The sequence below is a fragment of the Sturnira hondurensis genome, unplaced genomic scaffold (assembly GCF_014824575.4).
Source record: "Sturnira hondurensis isolate 20B ecotype Veracruz unplaced genomic scaffold, ASM1482457v3 Scaffold0009178, whole genome shotgun sequence".
Lineage (NCBI taxonomy): Eukaryota > Metazoa > Chordata > Mammalia > Chiroptera > Phyllostomidae > Sturnira > Sturnira hondurensis.
Genome location: NW_028081809.1, coordinates 3,953,310 through 3,973,451, shown reverse-complemented (window position 1 = coordinate 3,973,451; position 20,142 = coordinate 3,953,310). Strand labels below are relative to the sequence as shown.

The window sequence follows — 20,142 nt, the reverse complement described above, 5'->3', positions numbered from 1 at the left end:
CTTCTGGTGCCACCTGAAAGGCTGAAAGGCACTTCCTTAGACCACATGGTATGACTGAGTGGAGGAATGCCAGACCTGTATGTGGCCAGAACCCTGGACAGTACTCTGGCCACCACCCCCTCCCCCATTGGTGAGCTTCCCATCTACCTCAGCTGGGGCTGCTGCTGTAGGCAGAACAGGCCCTTCAACACCACTGGTTAAATGCCTGACTACTGAGTTCCTGTTGGGCTTCCCTCTTCCTGGTCTTTTGGCCAGAGAGACCAGGTTTTTCTCTGTTTATCTGTTTATGCCTATTGGTGATTCCAAGTTGGAGGCCCCTCCAGTCCAGAATACATGGGACATACAAAGAAAACACATGGAATCCACCACAGTGTAATTTGTTATGACTTGAAGCCCTAACTGGTCTACCTTCTTTCCATCTTTCAGAATCTTGTAATGACTGTCTGTTAAATTGCTTCCAAAGTGTTTAGTTGTGTTTGGAGTAAAGGAGCAGGGGAAAAAGTAAGCCTAAGCCATCTTGTCACACTAAACCTAAAAAAGTAAATGCTTGATAAAATAAAAGATTTAAACTGACCCAGAGTCTCCTAACATAATAGATGTGTCCAAATATTGAATGCAATAGAATATCACTCACTTTACCAGAAACGTACACCGTGAATAAGAAAGAACAATCAACTGAAGCCAAAACCAAGATGAATACAGTTTGGAACTGACAAAGATCTTAAAGCTGCCACCATCATATTGTTTCAATAAGTAGTTATGGATTCACTTTAGAAAAGTGAAACATACAAAACCACAGCAAAGAGGCAGAAGTTATAAAGAAAAAACAAATGGTACTTATAGAATTGAACATTAAAGAACTGAAAATGAAATCCTGTATGAATGAAAACACCCCAAATTGGAGGAAGGATATAAACTTACATAGCAGCCCTGGCCAGGTAGCTCAGTTGGCTGGAGTGTCATATACCCAAAAGGTTGCAGGTTCAATCCCCATCAAGGCACATATCAAGGATGTGGATTCAATCCTCAGTCAGAACATGCAGGGTAGGCAACTGACTGATGTTTCTCTGTTTCTCTCTGTCTCCCTCATTCCCTTCCACCCCCTTCCTCTCTCTAAAATCAATAAGCATATCTTCATGTGAGGATTAAAAAAATAAATTTACAGAACAAATCCTGGGCAGAATAAACCAAAGAGTCGAGACACATCACAATTAAAATTTCTGAAAACTAAAGACAAACAAACTTCACAGCAGCCTAAGAGGAATGACACTAGACACTAATTTCATTGACACCAACTCCAAAGACAGTGGATTTCTCATCTAACTCAGGCATGCCTGAAGGAAGCGGCACATTTCTTAAGTGCTGACATACAAAAACTGTCAATTGTGATTCTATATACAATAAAATCATCTTTCAGGAAAGGAGGAAAAATAAAAATATTAGATGAAACAAAACTAAAACTTTGTCACTCCTATGCCTACCCCTAAAGAATGGCTAAAGGAAGCTCCCCTCAAAGAAAGGAACTTCATAAAAGAATAAAGACAGGAATGAAAAATAAGGGTAAACACAATAGACTATCCTTCCTCATACGTTTCTTACATCATACTTATGACTGAAACAAAGTTACAATGACATCTGTGTGTTCAATGTATGGAGAGAAAATACTTCAGAAAACTGTACTTTAAAATGTGGGAAGGAAGGAATTGAATCTTATTGAACACAAGATTTTAATGCTGCAGTCAAAGTGGTAAAACACTGGTTATCAGTAGGCTGTGATAAGTTACATGTTTAGTGTGATATGCAAACTAACCCCTAAGAAAAATACTCATAGACAATATAAATAAGATGGAATCCTTTAGAAAAGAATTCCTTCCAAAAAGAAAATCAAAACAAACTCAAAGCAAGTAGAAGAAAATAATAAAAATAGGAGCAGAAATGAATGAAACTGAAAACAGAAAAATAACAAAAATGAAAGCAAAAGCTGGTTCTTTGAAAAAAGATCAGCAAAATTGACTAGCCTCCAGCAAGATTAATACACAAAAAAGAAAACAAAATCTCCAATACCAGGAATGAAACAGGAGGCAGCATTACAGCTATTATAAGATTAGTAAGAGAACACTGTAACAACTTTGTGATCAGAAGTTCAACAACTTAGAAAAAAAATGGACCAATTCCCAAACCCCCAAATATCAAAGCTCAATCAAGATGAAACAAATCACCTACAGCCACTAAAAACACTGAATTTATCAATTGAAAGATCCCCCAAAAGAGAAATTTACATGCACAAATGGCTTTAACTAAAGAACTTTATCAAACATTTAAAGAAAAATTAGCACCAATTTTATACAATCTATTTCAGAAGATACAAAATGAAATACTTCACAACTCACTTTCTTCTAAAGCTAATATTACCCTGATACCAAAGTCAGACACACACATGACAAATTTTCTTTTAAAACTATAGGCCAACATCCTTTATTAACTTAGATATAAAAACCCTCAACAAATAACTAGCAAAATGAATCTAGCAAAGTATAAAGAGAATGCTGACCAGGATTATTTCCATATATGCAAGTCTGACTCAATATTTGGAAATCAGTCAATGGAATCTACCACACCAACAGTTAAATAAGAAAACTATATGATCAGCCCTGGCTGGTGTAGCTCAGTGGATTGAGCACAGGCCTGCGAACCAGAGGATCGTGGTTTGGTTCCCAGTCAGGGCACATGCCTGGGTTGCAGGCCGGTTCCCTGCAGGACAATTCCCAGCAGGGGACGCACCAAAGGCAACCATACATTGATGTTTCTCTCCCTCTCTCCTTTCCCCTCTAAAGATAAATAAATAAATAAAATCTTTAAAAAAAAAGAAAGAAAGAAAACTGTATGATCAAAATAATTGACGCAGAAAAAGCTTTGGGCAAAATCTGGCACCATTCATGACACACATTCTCAGCAAACTGAGAATAGAATGGAACTTCTTCCACTTCAGCATTCTGCAAAAACCTATTATTGACATCATCTGTAACAGTGTAAGAATGAATGGTTTGCCCTTATGATTGGGAAAAAAGATGAGTATTGCTTTCACAAATCTTATTCAGCACAGTATTATAAGTTCTAGCCACTGCATTAAGAAAAACAAAATGCATACGGGTCAATTAGGAAGAAAGAATGTAACTGTCCCTATATAGAGTTGACATGAAAACCCAAAGGAATGTATGAAAAAGATCAAAACTCCTAGAATAAGTGATTTCAGCAAGGTGGCAAGATATAAAATCAATGCACATAACAACACTTTTATATACTAACATTGAACATATGGAAGCCAAAATTAAACACAAAACATCATTTACAATCAATCCCCAAAAAGAAACTATTTAGGTATACACTTAACAAAATATGTACAGGATCTGTATGCTAAAAATTACAAAATGGTGATAAATAAATAAACATACACACTGTATTCATAGATTGGAGTAGTCAACATAACAATAAATGTCAATTCTCCCAAAATTAATATACAGATTTAATGCAATTCCTATCAATATCTCAGGAAGGTATTTGATAGACATAAGACATGCTCATTCTAAAATTTATACATAAAGGCACACTCCCTAAAATAGCTAAAAGAATCTTGAAAAATAAGAATACAGTAGAAGGACTTACTCTATTTCACTATATAGCTAGAGTACTCCAGGCGTGTATTACTGGCAGAGGCATATACATACACACAGATCAATAAAATAGAACCCAGAGCACAGAAAATGGCCCACACAAATAAGCCTGATTGATTCAGACAAAGAGACAGAAGCAATTCAGGGGAAGGACAGCCAGCCTGGTCAACAAATAGTGCTAGGGTCATAATGCACTGACACCACCAAATTCAGCTCTAAGAGTCTGCAGATGCCTCCAAGTAGTAGTTACATGTGAAAGGCAAGCAAGAGTCAGACAGGTATGCATTCCCTACCAGAAAGCACAAGGTAAAGGAATTAAGAGGTATAAGAAATGATGGTACTCTCAGAAACTAATAGTCATTTAGTAGGCCTGAAATTTAGGGAGCACTGGGAGGAATCAGAGAAGAGGCTGAAGAGGGAAGCAGAGGCTGAGCCATACCCTATGTTAGATCCTGAAAGTTATATGCTATTTTTCCCATTTTTCTAGTAACTTGACCTAAGTCATATCACCAGGTAAATGGCAGGGTCAAGATGGAGCGCTCAGGTCTGTTTCTATCCAAAGTTAAAGCTGAGACTGTCTCTCAACAATCTTCCATACTTTGAAGGCGATGGTGTCATTCAACAAGATTGGTGCTGAAGGTATAGGAATCCCGTGATGAACTAGTACAAAAACCCCTGAACTGATCATTACAGCAGCAGTTCTCAACATGGGGTCCTTGAATTTCTGCACCGAATCACCTGGATACTCAATACAGTGAAGATTCTGGGCCTCCTTCAAAACCTCCTGCATCACGTTCTTTGGGACTGAGCCTGGGAGTTTGCACGCACACTTTGGAGGTTGGTGATGTAAGTATCTTTTCAACTGAAGCCAGGCAGATGTCAGATTTGAAGGACAGTATAGAGGCAAAGGCTTAATTCAACTTCAGACACACAGGACTTGAGATGACAATGGTATATGTAAGTGAAAATGCTGATATACAGTCCCAAGGCAGTATCTGAACTTGGGGAAAGAGGTCACAACTAGAGACACCCACAGAGACAAAAACTGAAGGTCTAAGATTTAAGAACTTATGAAGGAAGAAATGGTAGAGCTGAAGTCTACAGTTTAATACAGGGCAGAATCTCCCTCAGGCAGCAGTGGAGCTACTGACAGTAGAGGTGTCTGAGAAAGAAACAAGAAAGCAGGAACAAGTATAAAGGACACACGGACAAAAACTAAGGGTGGGGTGGAAATGGGAGGGAGGTAGGGAGCACTAGGGCGGGGTGGGCTGGGATGGGAGTAAAAGACAGAAAACTGTACTTAACAATAATTAAATAAAAAAAGAAAAAGAAAAAAAACAGTAAAAGAAACAAGCAGAGCATGTGTCATGGAAGCTACAAGGCAGGAGGGTTCAACAAAGGCTGTCACCAAAGAGGATGGGGGGAGGGAAGGCAAAGACTTTAAAAAGGAGCCTCAAGGTCATTTCTTGGGGGAAAAGGGTGGGGGAAAGAGGGACAAGCCTGTAGAATCAACCACTTCAGCCACATGGTAAATACTGCAGCGTAGACTCTCAAATAGGAAAACATTTTCTGCCAAATCTTTTACTATAGAACACTTTAAATGTACAGAAAAATGATATTCTGTCAGATCTATTTTAGCACATTCTCCTTGTCCATATATATATTCTTTATTTGTTTATCTGTTTATCTACTGGCATTTGAAAGTAGGCTACAGATACCACAGCATTTCTCAGTAAATCCTTCAGCAGATATTTCTAAAAATGGCATTCTTCAACACAATCACAATTCCATTATCACATACATGTAGTTTCACTTTGAAAATATGAACTGTATTTTTTCCTCAATTGTCCACCCAGAAGTGTCCTTTTTTTTGCAATGTAGAATCTAATCAAGGATTGTGCATTACAACTGGCTCTGATGTTTCTTTAGTCTCTTTAAATTAGAAGTCTCTTCAATTTTTTTTGTCTTTCATGACATATTTTTAAAGAACCAAGACCTAGTATTTTACAAAATATACCACAATCTTGATCTGCCTGTTTTGTCATAATTCGATTCTCATTAAATGTTTTTGGAAAGTATAATAGATAGAGGACACTGCATCTCATCCCCTCTCAGGCAGACGTCCATCAGTCTGACATTATTGGTGATGCTAAATTGGATCACCTGGCTAATGCAGCACCCACCAGATCCTTTCATCATAAAGATGTCTCTTTCCCTTTATAATTAGTAATTCATAGTGAGAACATAGGGAGTGTGCATCTATCCAACAACCCTCCACCAATGATTCTAGCATTCACTGATGATTCTTGCCTAAATCAATTGTTACACCAGTGATTGCAAGTGGTGATTCTAATTCACTCATTCCTTGTACATTTATACATGACATTTTTTGGTAATGCCATTTTGATTTCCTTCCCCTCTTTTCATTTTTGAGTGTCACTGTGGACTCATGCCCTTTTCTCCCAATATAACTGATTACTATTGTTCTTTTCTGATGCTCAAAATGTCCCAAATGTGGCCAATTAAAGTCCCTTCAAGCCAGCTCTTATGTCCATCTGACATGTTCCCTTGAGCATATCTCTGCTTTCTGACACAACAAAATATTCCAGGATAACTTGTAGTTCTCTTGTTTCTCTGAAACAGTTTGAAAGAAGTAAAACCAACTTCATACAAATATTTCAATATTATAGGAGAAGATATCTCCCAATTCATTTTACGAGGCCAACATTATACTGGCACCAGAAACAGACACACACAAAAAATTTAATGGAAAAAAAAACCCTAAAAGAAATATCCCTTAACATAGATGCAAAAATATTTAACAATGCTTTACCAAACTGAGTTAAAAAAATAAGTAAAAAGTGAATCGTATAATGACCAAATGAGGAAAATACCAACAATGCAAGGTTAACATTTAAAAGATGTATTGCACTATATACACTAAAAAATATACTAACCATACTTAAACCTATAATTAATATATTTAATGATGAAAGGCTGAAAGCTTTCCCCCTAAAAGTCAGAACAAGGCAGGAATGACCACTGTTGCCACTTTTATTCAACTTTGCCCTGGATAAGCCACTGAGGCAAGAGGCAAGAAAAAGAAGCAAAAGGCATAAACACTGAAAAGAAAAGTATAGAACTTTATTTGCCCTGGCTGGGTAGCCCAAGTTGGTTGGACCAAGATCCTGTACCAGAGGTGTCCAACCCACAGCCTCTGGGCTGCATGTGGCCCACAATGGCTATGAATGTGGCCCAGCACAAAATTTACTTAAAACTTTTTTTGCTCATTCATCAGTTTTGCTAGTGTTTGTGTATTTAATATGCGGCTCAAGACAACTCTGCTTCTTCCAGTGTGGCCCAGAGATGCCAGAAGTCTGGACACCCAGGTTGTGGATTTCATCCCCTGTTGGGACAGGTACAGGAGGCAACTGAATTTCTCTCTCACATTGCTGTCTGTCTGTGTGTCTATTTTTTTCTTCTTTCCTCTCTAAAAATCAATAAATATGTCATTAGATGAGGACTTTTTAAAAAAGGAAAAAACCTGTTTTTATTCACAGACATGATCATATATGTAGAAAATCCTAGTGAACCTACCCAAAAAGGGTGTTTTCAGAATTAGTGTTAATTAGCCACAGATACAATGACAATACATGAAAATCAACTATAGTTAACAATGAACAACTGAAAAAAATAAAAATGCAATTCTGCTTATAATAGCATTCAAAAACATGACTGATAAATTTAACAAATTTACCAAAATAAGTGCAATACTTATATACTGAAAAACTCAGTGTTGTTGTCAATTCTCTCCAAAATGATCTATACATTTAAAGATTTAAAATCCCAGCAGCCCTTTTTCTCTAAATTGACAAATTAAGTCTGAATTTATACAGAAATACAAATAAACTAAAACAGCTAATGCAATCTTTCTGTTGTTTTTATAAATTAAGTTTATTGGGGTGAGACTAGGTAACAGGATCATGTAGGTTTCAAGTATGCATTTCTAAGATACATGGTCAGTAAGTACATTGCGCTAATTAGATTTTTTAAAAAGCAAAGTTTGATAACTTATGCTACTTCTTAAAGACTTAAATATCAATCTATAGCATAGAATGAGAATCCAAAAACAAAACTACACGTACTATTATGGTTAACTGATTTTCACTAAGATACTCAGCAATTCAGTGGGGGAAAGGAAGTCTTTTTACAAATGATGCCAGAACAGCTAAATACCTACATGCAAGTAGTAAATATTTACTCCTACCTCATAACATATACAAAAATAAGCTCAGAATGAATTACAGACCTAAATATAACAGATAAAACTAGTTATATTCTAGAGAAACATATAGGAGTAAAACCTGTCGTACACAAAAATTCTTATAAAATTCAAAGAGCACAGAATCATAAATGAAAAAGCTGAAAAACTAGACTTCTTTAAAATTTAAAATATTTGCTCTCAGAAAACACTGTTAAAAATAAATCAAAAAGCAGCCCTGGCCAGGGACCTCAGTTAACTGGAGCACTGTCGCGTGCACCCAGAGGTTGCAGGTTCTATCCCCAGTCATACCTATATTTCGAGATTGATCCCTGGGCAGGGGGAGTACAGGAGGCAACTGATCAATGTTTCTGTTTCTCTCTCTCTCTCTCTCTCTCTCTCTCTCTCTCTCTCTCTCTCATCAATAAACATATCTTTGGGTGAGGGTTTAAAAAATAAATAAAAAATAAAGTAGATCATACACTTGGAAAAATATTAGCAATATAAATCTGATAAAAGAATCACATGCAGAGTATTTAAGAACTTATGAAAGTTAATAAGACAAACAGCTCAATCAGACAAAAGATTTAACTAGAAATGTTACAGAAGGAGATCTCTAAGTATCCCAGAACCACATGAAGAGATACCCACAAATATTAGCCATCAGGCAAAAACAAATGAAAACCACAAAGAAACCCAAGTACATACCCACAAAATTCAACCATGTACAGGAAGAACAACTAGAACACTCACACACTGCTGGTGATGGTTTGGCAATTTTTTATAATGGTAATAAAATCATAACAAAACCTTGTCAGTCCCACTCCTAGGCACTAATTACAAGAAAAAAAGCTTTTACTTGAATGTCCATTAAAGCTTTAATAGTAATAGGCATAACTTGAAACAACCCAAATGTCCATCAACTAGTGAATGCATAAATTGTAGTACATCAATTACTACTGGACAATAAAAAGAAACATACTCTTTTTAAAAAATATATTTTATTTATTTATCTTTAGAGGGGAAGGGAAAGAGAGACGGAGAGAAATATCAATGTATGGTTGCCTCTCGTGAGTCCCCTGCTGGGAAATGGCCTGCAACCCAGGCATGTGCCCTGACTGGGAATCGAACCTCGATCATGTGGTTCACAGGCCCATACTCAATCCACTGAGCTGCACCAGCCAGGGCGAAACATACTCTTTTTTTTGAGAGATTTTATTTATTTATTTTGAGAGAGAGGGAAGGGAGGGAGAAAAAGGGGGAGTGAAACATCAATGTATGTTTGCCTCTTGTATGTATGTTTGCCTCATCAATGTATGCCCCCTCCTGGGGACATGGTTTGCAACCCAGACATGTTGCCCTGACTGGGAATCAATCAAACCAGCAATGCTTCAGTCCACAGGCCCATGCTCAATCCACTGAGCTAGCTACACCAGCCAGGGCGTAAACAAACTTCTTTATGTGCAACATGGATGAATCTCAAAACCATCATGCAAAGTGAAATAAAATCAGGCACAAAAGATCACACACAGTAGGATTCCATTTACTTTAAATTCTAGAAAAGGCAAGATGATATTGCCAGAAAGCAGGATCAGTAGTTGCTGGGGCTAGTATGAGGGGACAGCATAGACTGCAAAGAGGCACAAAACAACTTTCTGAGACAATGTAAATGTCCTAAATTATGATGGTGGTGGTTGCATAACTGGGTATGTTTGCAAAAATAATCAAAGTGTACAATTAAAATTAGTCAATTTTATTACATGTGAATTACATTTCAATAAAGTTGATTAAGACATAAAGCTAGCACAAGTTCAATGAAGTTCACTCACCAAAGAGGGCTGTTTTAGGTACACATTGCTGAAGTCATATATGTTCTAAATAGCCGTAAAGAATATACCTGTCACCTACTTTGTGTCTTTTATTAATTTCCATTGTGTTAAGGGGAGAAAAAGGAGTTATGTTGCTTCTTCATTTTTTTAAATCACAGGAAATATGCAGCTTTAAAAAATTAAAGATTGCTAGAACAATTTGACTTTTCACACTTTAAAAAACAGGTAATGTTTGTACTACACCGTGTTCATAGAAACTAAATGAAACTTTTAAGAAAACACAATCAGTCCAGAGATCTATGGGAGGAGTGAGGGCTTATGAAAGTCTATGCAATCAAGAAAGCCCGACTCCACAGGAGAAACTCTATCCTTATAATAAAGCTCTATAGTTCTAACTTCCCCTTCCCTTAACTTCTTCTTCCTTTGTATAAATACCTCCAAATTGGCACACCAGGCAGACTGTGCACACGGCTTGCCATGTCTGCATGCACTGGGTTGCAACTCTTTTCTTTTCCCCACATAAATTCTTCTTGGTGATGAAATGCCTAGTACATATTAATTTTCAGTCAACAATGTATTAAAAAGTTTTCCTCTATACAATGTAGTATGATAAATTTGCATTAGAAGTTCAAAATATTTGGATATGGAATGAATTAATGTTTGGAAGAAGAATAAGGCAATCCAGGTTTCTGACCCATATGCTTATATAAAAGTGACACAGGTACAGTAATGTTCTATGACACTCCAAACTACTTCCAAAAAAACTGGCAAACTTTCTTTCTTAAATGTTCTGCCAATAGGATGTTAGCAATCCTGACACACCCATTATCATACACAGCTGCAAAGGTCTCTTTTTTTCTTTCTCAGTAAGAATTCCTATGTTCTCAAACAAAAGTAAATAAAGAAGACTACACCATCTGCAAGTTCAAAACTACTGCTATTAAATTTAGGAAATTAGGAGAATTGTTATAGCATTCTATTTTTATACTAGGTTTATTCAAGGTTGATCTATGACCTCTATTTCCTTGCAATTTTGCACACTCCCTATTACTTAAAGTGGTATGCAAGTCACATCCCTTCGCTTCGGAGTAAATTCAGTCCACTGCAAACCAATTACAGGAATAGGAAAGAAGTCAGTATTTTCCACGATTTCCTTAAAATAGTCAAATAAACGGTGCTAAGGGAAGTAAAAATCACATGTAACTAAGAATGAAGCTTGTTAAATGCATCCATAAGATATTTAAGCCCCTAAGTCAATCCTGCAATCAGATTGGTTTTCTTATACTATATCTTCACTTCCACACAGAAAAACACATCAAAATAAAAATAACCAGAATGAAATGTATAACACCATCCATGAGTGCCTTCTACATACTGAGCACTGAGCTAAGCAATCTATATGCACCTTTTGTATTTAATCCCAAAAAATCCTGGGGAGGAAGATCTTAACCTCTAAATTAGGGAGACATTATCAAGTGGTAAAATTACAAAATATATACTATTAAGTATACTATACCACTATCAGAAAAATCTGGGAAAACACTGATTTGTGGTCTTTAAACCCCAGTTACCTCATCTACAAAACAGGCACACATTTCTCGTTAAAACAGATACTACTATAAAGTACCTGGCATATAACAGCCACCACTTCCTAAGCACTGTCAGTGCCACTTAGGGGCTCACTGGGCTAAGTACCTAGTAGAAGTCAGGGATGATAAATCTGAATAGTATGACAAGCCCTATGACTAGGCACAGACTTTGATCTCACAAACTACACAGACAGTTTGCCACAGCAGGCACATACCAGTGTGGTGCAAAAAATTGTAAAACATGCAATACCTAACTATTTAGTCAGGGGCACTGACCTTTTTTTTTCCTGATTGGCAAAAAAATGACAACAGCCAACATAGTAGCCACCTGGTGTGAATGAATCAAAATACCATCTATTTTTTGGTCAAATCAGCAAAAAATATATTTTTTGATGTGCTGCAGAATTTTAGTGCCATATTTTTCGGACTATAAGATACACTCTCCCCACCCCCAAATTTAGGAGGAACAATGGTTATTAATGCTGCTGTTGAGTTCTATTTACATTTACATTGGTGAAATATTATTATTTATGCTATTAAATATTTTACCCCATTTTTCTTTCAAAAATTTTTCCTATTTTCCTCCTCTAAAACCTTGTGGTCTGAAAAATACAGTAATTAGTTAATGTGTCCCAGGAGATGAAAAAGGTTGTCCTAGTGTTATGAAAACTGCTACTTCTGGAAACCTGAAGAAATTCTCCAGTGAATTTACATTGTGTAAGGTGGCCTACCCCTAGAGAGGCTAATTTTGAAAGCTAGCTTCCACCTTGCTTTAGTCTGTCCATGAAGAAATGATGCGAACACAATTCTGAAATTCACTTAAAGGCAGGATTTGATGGCACTAGCCAAATATCCCAGGGTAGCCTTCTCAACTAGATCTAAAACCATAAATTATCAGCCCTGGCTGGCATAGCTCAGTGGACTGAGCGTGGGCCTGCGAACCAGATGATTGTGGTTCGAATCCCAGTCAGAGCACATGCCTGGATTGCAGGCCGGTTCCTTGCAGGCTAACTACCAGCAGGGGACGCACAAAAGGCAACCATACATTGATGTTTCTCTCCCTCTCTCCTTCCCCTCTAAAGATAAATAAATTTAAAAAAATCTTTAAAACCATAAATTATCAGAGAAAGAACAGAAATGTAGAATAATTCAATAAACTAAAGTGAGCAGAACCTAAAAAAAATCAAAGCAAAATTAGAAATTAAAAATTAAACATGAGATTATCAAATTTAATTTTTAATTTAAAATGTCATCATTAATTTTATAGGGGTACTTACAGTGTTTTTCTTTGCCCTAAAACAAACTTCCATCATCAATACCTAATGTTAAATTGTCTGATTACTAATGCTGACAATGTATACACTTAACATGTAAGTCTCACACATGTACTTTTCCTGCTCACTGTAACTTATTAAGTTGGCAAAAAGTCTGTATGGCTTTTCCATAAAATAAAAAACAAATTTTTCATTTTCACCAATAACTTGATTGATTTGGATATTTTCAGTATGTTGGCTATCTCCTGCTACTGGCTCTAGTGGGTAGAGGCCAGGGGTGCTGCTAAACATCTTCTTCCAATGCATAAGACAGCCCCAAATTGACCAAAATGTCAAGAGTACCAAGAAACTTCTTAAACTACTTTTGACACATTGGATAAGTCACAGCACCTTCTCCAAACACTGTACAAATCTTTTTGTGCATTTCAGTTGTATTTTTAAAAATATTTTATTTATTTATCTTTTTAGAGGGGAAGGGAAGGAGAGAGGAAAGAAACATCAATGTATGGTTGCTTCTCGTGCATCCCCTGCAGGGAACTGGCTCCTGCTGGGAACTGGCCTGCAACCCAGGCATGTGCCCTGACTGGGAATCGAACTGCGATCGTCTGGTTCGCAGGCCCGCGCTCAATCCACCCGAGCTACACCAGCCAGGGCCATTTCAGTTGTATTTTTATCTTTCTTGAAATAATATAGCAAAAATGTTGCATATATTCTTCCATCTTTGATGTTAAAATGGCTGCACAAAAATTCACCTATTTTGATTTTTTTAATGTCTGCTGATATGACAGCTGTCACAATACAATCTAACAAAACTGTTTCGAATGAAGTTAAAGATAACTAAGCTCTACTAGAAAAATAAACTTTTTGGCCAGCACAATAATTCAGATATTAAAGCTGCATAGGGTCTGGCACCCAACTCAGATGAAATCTTTCTGGAGTGGTTAATAAGGTCTGGAAAAGGAAATTTTACTTAAGCTGATTTTTTACTTTAAAAGAGAACTCTTTTCTAATTTTTCTTATTTATTCAACTTTTCAAATCTAATCATTTAAGTGTCCTGATCTTAAAAGAGTTCAATACAAATAGAAAGCACAAACTATTTGAGGACAAGATGACCTTCTATTCATCTCTGAGGCCTCAATGACCAACCCAGTGCCTCAAAGGCTCCTTGGTCCTCAGTAAATGTCCGCTGAGCTGAATACATAGAACTACTTCAGACAAGGAGTCGGTCTGGTCCAACTGAGAAGAAATGCAACCTGGCTGGCAGGATATTACATGAGTGGTCTGGATTGAAATGTAGTATGAATATGTAACAGCAACACGAGCTAGCACTAATCTAGCACTTACTACATACCCAACCCTACAGATGATTTAATTCTGTCCTCACACCAACCCTAGGAGGGGGGTAACCCCTGCTATCCCCACTGAAATATATCAGGAAGCTGAGGCACGAGGAGTAGCTAACCTGCTCAAGATCACAATCAAGGTGGTATTTCACACTAGCTGTAAATCTAGTCTCCATAGGAGATAGGCAGCCAGGCTCCTCCTGCAAGATGACAAGACTGATAACTTATCAGGAAAACTTGAGTCTACTCTGACCAAACTTTTCCCAGGGCTCATGGACTTCAATTCAGCCACACCCACCCTCCACAAAAAATTACACGGAGAGTGGAGGTGTGCTGCATGGAACTATGGAGCAGTATTTTAATGCACTATAAATCTGGGTTATGTGGATTCAGACCTAACGTCCTCACTAGTATTGTTCTCCCCATTATATAGGCTGACCAACAAAGGTTTATTCATACAGTCAACCTCACTCCCACCTTGATATGCATCTTTAACCCAACATTGTAATTATGTGTTTATGCCTGTCTCTCTAATAAGAAATTCTTGGAAGCTAATGACCATGTCTTACTCAAACATGTTCCCAGAGCCCAGCAGTGTGCTCAATAAACACTGGCTGTATGAGAGATGCACACTGACAGAGAACAGGAAGCGTAACTTAAAAGTACAATATTGGACTTCAGGCCAAGATGGAGGCACAGGCAGATACACTTTGCCTTCTCCTACAACCAAAAGAAGGACAACAAATTTAAAAACAAAAAAAACCCCAGAAGTGCCACTGAACAACAACTGAACTGTATGGAAGTCTGACAAGCAAGGAGTTAAAAAAGAAACAGTCATTCAGACTGGTACAAGGGGCAGAGACAGGCATCCAGGGTGGAGAGAACACAGGCAAGGCAGCAACTGGCAGTACTACAGTTGCGTGCAGATAAACCGGGAGAAACAACTGGGGAGTGAGACAGATTGTGCAACCCAGGGTTCCAGTGCAGGAAAAGAAAGACTCAAAAACCTCAGGCTGTAAAATTCTGTAGAGGTTGCAGCAGTGGGAGAAACTCCCAGCCTCAGTGAAGAGTTTGTTGGAGACCCACACCACAGGGTCCTAGAATGTACACAAGTCCTCCCACTCAGGAATCAGCACCAGAAGGGCCCAATTTACTTGTGGGTAGTGGGGGAAGTGACTGAAAACTGGAGGACAGCTGAGCAAGAGGCACTGTTCCCTCTCTGACCCCTCCCCCACATACAGTGCCACCATGCTGGAGTGTAGATGGTCTTGCCCTGGTGAATACCTAAGGCTCCATCCCTTACAACATAACAGGTATATGGCCAGACAAAGAAATATGGCCTAAATGAAAGAATAAATCAAAACTCCAAAAACAAGAACTAAGCGATGAAGAGACAGCCAACCTATCATATACAAAGTTGAAAACACTGGTAATCAGGATGCTCACTGAAATGGTTGAGTATGGTCACAAAATAGAGGAAAAGGTGAAGGCTATGCAAAGTGAAATAAAGAAAAATATACAGGGAACTAATACTACCAGGAAGATATCCAAGACTCAAATCAATGATGTGGAGCATTGGGAAGAAAAACATTCAACCAGAACAGAATGAAGAAACAAGAATTCAAAAAAAAAAAGAGGAGGGGCTTAGGAACCTCTGGGAAAACTTTAACCGTTCTAACATCCAAATCTGAGGGGTTCCAGAAGAAGAGGAAGACCAAGAAATTGAAAACATAATAAAGGAGAACTTCCCCAATCTGGCAAAAAGAATAGACTTCCAGGAAGTCCAAGAAGCTCAGAGATTCCCAAAGAAGTTGGACCCAAGGAAGCACATACATCATAATTACATTACCCAAGAATAAAGATCAGGAGAGAATCTTAAAAGCGGCAAGAGGAAAGGGGAGAGTTACCTACAAAGGAGTTTCCATAAGACTATCAGCTGGTTTCTCAAAAGAAACCTTACAGGCAAGAAGGGGCTGGAAAGAAGTCTTCAAAGTCATGAAAGGCAAGGGCCTACATCCAAGATTACTCTATCCAGCAAAGCTATCATTTAGAACAAAGTGCTTCTCAGATAAAGTCAAGTTAAAGAAGTTCATCATCACCAAGCCCTTATTATATGAAATGTTAATGGGACTTATCTAAGAAAAAGATCAAAACTATGAACAGTAAAATGATAACAAACTCATAACTATCAACAACTGAACCTAAAACAAAGACAAAAACAAACTAAGCAAACAACTAGAACACGAACAGAACTGATAGGGGACTCAAAAGTTGGAAAAGTTTTAATTTAAGGTAAAAAAGTTATAAGTCTAGTAAGTAATGTATATGTTAAAGTTTTTGTTTCAGAAACTACAGATAAAGTCCATCCTGGCTCCTGGGAAACTAGCCAACCTCCTGGAGCTCGGCTAAAGAGGACAACCTGGGGACAAGTGGAGTCATCTAGGACATTGTGTTTCAGGGAGGGGCAAACGACCACCTGCCCCTGTGAACAGGTAACTGCCCAGGACAGGAATGTTGCAGTTTCTTCTACCTGTCCCTCCCTGAATTTCAAACCCCCTCACAGCACCTTGTTTATTCCCTGATATAAAAACCTTGGCTTGGAAAGAGAAGGGAAGATAGTCTGTTAGGGTACTAAACCACCATCTTCTCAGATCACCAGCCATCTGAATAAAGTACCCATGAAGATTCAAATGCTATCATTGCTTATTGGGTTTGGTAGTGTGACAGGCAGCCCAAAGTCTGGTGTCTTTCAGTTTCAGAATCACAGAAATGGAGATTACATTGATGGTTATCTGTGGAGAGAGGGAGGAGGGAGACTTGGGGGAAAAGTACACAGAATAAGAAGCATAACTGGTAGGTACAAAATAGACAGAGGGAGGTTAAGAATAGTATGGGAAATGGAGAAGCCAAAGAACTTATATGTATGACCCATGGACATGAACTAAGGGAGGTGGGGGGGCATGGAGGGGCAAATGCTGGTAGGAAGTGGTGTGCAGGGTGGAGGGGAATAAAGTGGAGAAAATAATGGGACAACTGTAATAGCATAATCAATAAAATATACTTCAAAAAACAGCACAGTGTTAAATTTACTTGTATGTGACTATAAAAATGGAAGGTTTAAGAGGGTTCCATTTATTTAAATTCCCTGGGTACAATCTGCAGAAAGGAGAAGGAAATAAGATCAAAGCTTAAAGATCACACGAAAATAAGAAACTTTAATAGGTAATTAATGAATTGCCTATAATTAAAAACTGTATACTTGCTAATTCAAACTTACAATGGGAAATTTTTCAAGAGAGTTGATGCTGAAGGAGAAAAGATGATGGCAGACAGATTATGCACTCTGGAGGCAAAAGTTTAAACTCCTCAACACTCCATAAAATATTTTACTCTCCTTTAGTCCAAGAGTGCCTCAAAGCTTTTCTTTTTATCAAACCACACTGTCTTCTCACATAAAATATCTTCCTGGGATGTCTCACACCATTTTTTAAGGGTTTTTTCTTTTTGAAAGTAGGAGGATGAGAGGAGTAAAAAAATAATTCAAACTTCCTTTTAAAACACATCATAAGAAAGATAGAATGTCAAGACTAAGACCCCAAAATGGGTTACTTACTCTGAGCTAAGTCAGTTTACAAATGTATGTACTTCCTTACTTATGAACTCCAAAGGCTTTATTGAAATCTCAACATTTTGAAATGGTCTTGGAAAGAAATTTGTACACTGACTGGATCACAGTGAATATCTTTTCACTGCTACCAGCTAAGGTCTTTTGCTCCCCAAACCTCTAGTACACAGAGAGCCCTGTCCACAATCTGGCAACCACCATAACCTGTAACTCAGTATCTGCCTGCAGGCCTGCCCACCACCGCCCCCTTCCACCACCCCACCACCCCCCACCCCCGCCAGCTGTACTGGAGACTCCTGCAAGGCCAGAACTGTGCCTTTATCTTGCAGATACAGGCTAGGACATAAGGCCTAGTGAATAAAAATTAATCAATTAACTTGCCAGTGTTTAGCCTTCTCTGGTGACCAAATAAGAACTGAGGTGTGACTACCAGATAGTCACACCACCATTCTTAGGATCTCAGTTCTTAGGGCTCAGAGGAACCACGTTTAAAAAAATCAATCAATGTGGTGTTTTAATGTTTTAAATATTAAGAGTTTAAGAAACCAACACAAAGTTCTGAGGTAAACAGAGATGGTCATGAACCAGCCTGACTCAGGTGTCATTCAATTTCCAACTGAGTCAAGATTTACTGAGCATTTGTTGTCATCAGGCATAATGCAGGTAATAGTGGGCACTCCTATCTCCCCCTAAGGCCTCTCAGAACAAATTTCACCCTCAGCAGGGAGATACTGAGACAGAACATAATCTTCAGAAAGTATGCCACGTAAACCAAGAGTGACTTCCAGCAGCTTCCACTTATCTTTGCATGTCTAAGACAGAGACCTGGCAATAACAAGCTCCCTGGCTGCTATCACTGGGGGATTAGACCCCTTCCCTGACTCACCACCCAAGCCAGTCTTCTAAGGCACAGCCTTAGAGCAACAGTCCCCAACCTTTTTGGCACTGGAGACTGGTTTCATGGAAGACAATTTTTCCAAGGATGGGGGAGGTGGATGGTTTGGGGGTGATTCAAGTGCATTACATTGAAGCTCACCTCCTGCTGTGCAGCCTAGTTCCTAACAGGCCCAGAGTGGTACTAGTCCGAGGCCTAAAGGTTGGGGACTCCTGGCTTAGAAGATACAACATCACTTATGTTAGTTAATTATTTGAATTAACTCACTAAAGTACAATTTGGTGATGTGTTAGGACTATCCAGCAGGTGTAAGTTAAGACTTTTATTTTCAACTGTACAAAAATCACCCAGTACATAGTGCAAATCTTAAGGCCGGATCCTTAAAGATACTCTGGGAGTGGGCATGGAGGTGAAGGTTTAAAAAGAATTGTTTTATCAGCAATTTCCTCCATGCCCTAGGCCTAGCTCACCTGGTTTAGGTCTTTCTCCCTCTCCCCTGCCCCACCCCCATTCCACCCAAATCCTTCAGACAGACTCTCTGCTACCCTGTTATTTCCTCCCCTGTCTGCAGACACCCAAATGCCCACCTTATGTTTTTGAAAAAATTTCCTTTTCAGAATCTAATGACACTTTCAGCCTTCTCTGATATCCTCCAATGTACCTTTCTGTGGTAGTACTCCTCTACTGAGGCTGTTATTCTTGGTCTTGGAGCACTCATTTTGCAGTGATTCAGAAACATATCTACACATCCATCTGATGAAGATTATTCATAGTATCACTGCAGAAAAACCACTCAAATAAAATAAAAAACAAAATGGCTGCAGTAGGAATCTACAGAAACAGAAGCATGAAATGAAAGCCTAACATTTTCTCCCGCAAGTAGCTGGTACCCACCCCAAGCTCCCACTCCTAAAGGGGCCTGTGGACAACACTGGATGACCTGGTGCTTTTGTAAGTGATTCAAAATCCTCCAGCTTTCTAATGTCCCCTCATCGCCTTTCACAACAACCTTTCTGATGCTGAATTGTGCAAGGACCCCTTGGCATACAAAGACCCTGGCATCATTCCATTGCATCCTCCCTGCTGATTGAGAATGGCTGTAATAATGCTGCTGAAGCCAGTGAAGAATGGTTTCCAGGAATGTGCCCTGTGAACTAGAAGTAGGAAACCCTCAGGGTTTCTTCCAGGGGGATTCACCTAAGAAATATTGGTTTCTGAGTGAAATCAGCATGGAATAAAATGCAAAACTTGCATATATTATTAAAATAAAATACAACAGCTTAAAGGAATGACTACCTCTTTGGGGTGCGTCCTTAGACTTCCCTTGCCCTCATGCAAATGCCTACTAGGGAGCAGGAGGGTACTAAGGGCTGATCCAACAGACAAAAGCTCCAGGCACAGTTTCTTTCCCTGGGTGAAAGGGATGGGAAGATATAAGTAGAGACAGAAGCCCCCCCAAAAAAAGCTCACAGAAAAAAAGATATCAAAAACTAACATTTGGTTACACATATAAAGCATTGAACAACTCATTATAAACACATGGACGCCCATTTTATAGCTAGAAAAGTTCACAAATAATTTGTCTCAAGGACATATACATCTAGCAAGTGATAAACTAGTATGTGAAGAAAAGTCATCCATCTACAAAGCCTTG

At 38.4% G+C, this 20,142-nt stretch overlaps 1 protein-coding gene across 1 annotated transcript in view; it reads right to left on the bottom strand.

Annotated features, from left to right (window-relative positions):
• The window catches only part of TMEM131 (transmembrane protein 131), a 216,902-nt gene that overhangs the window by 183,010 nt on the left and 13,750 nt on the right, over positions 1-20,142 (bottom strand). The window lies entirely within an intron of this gene.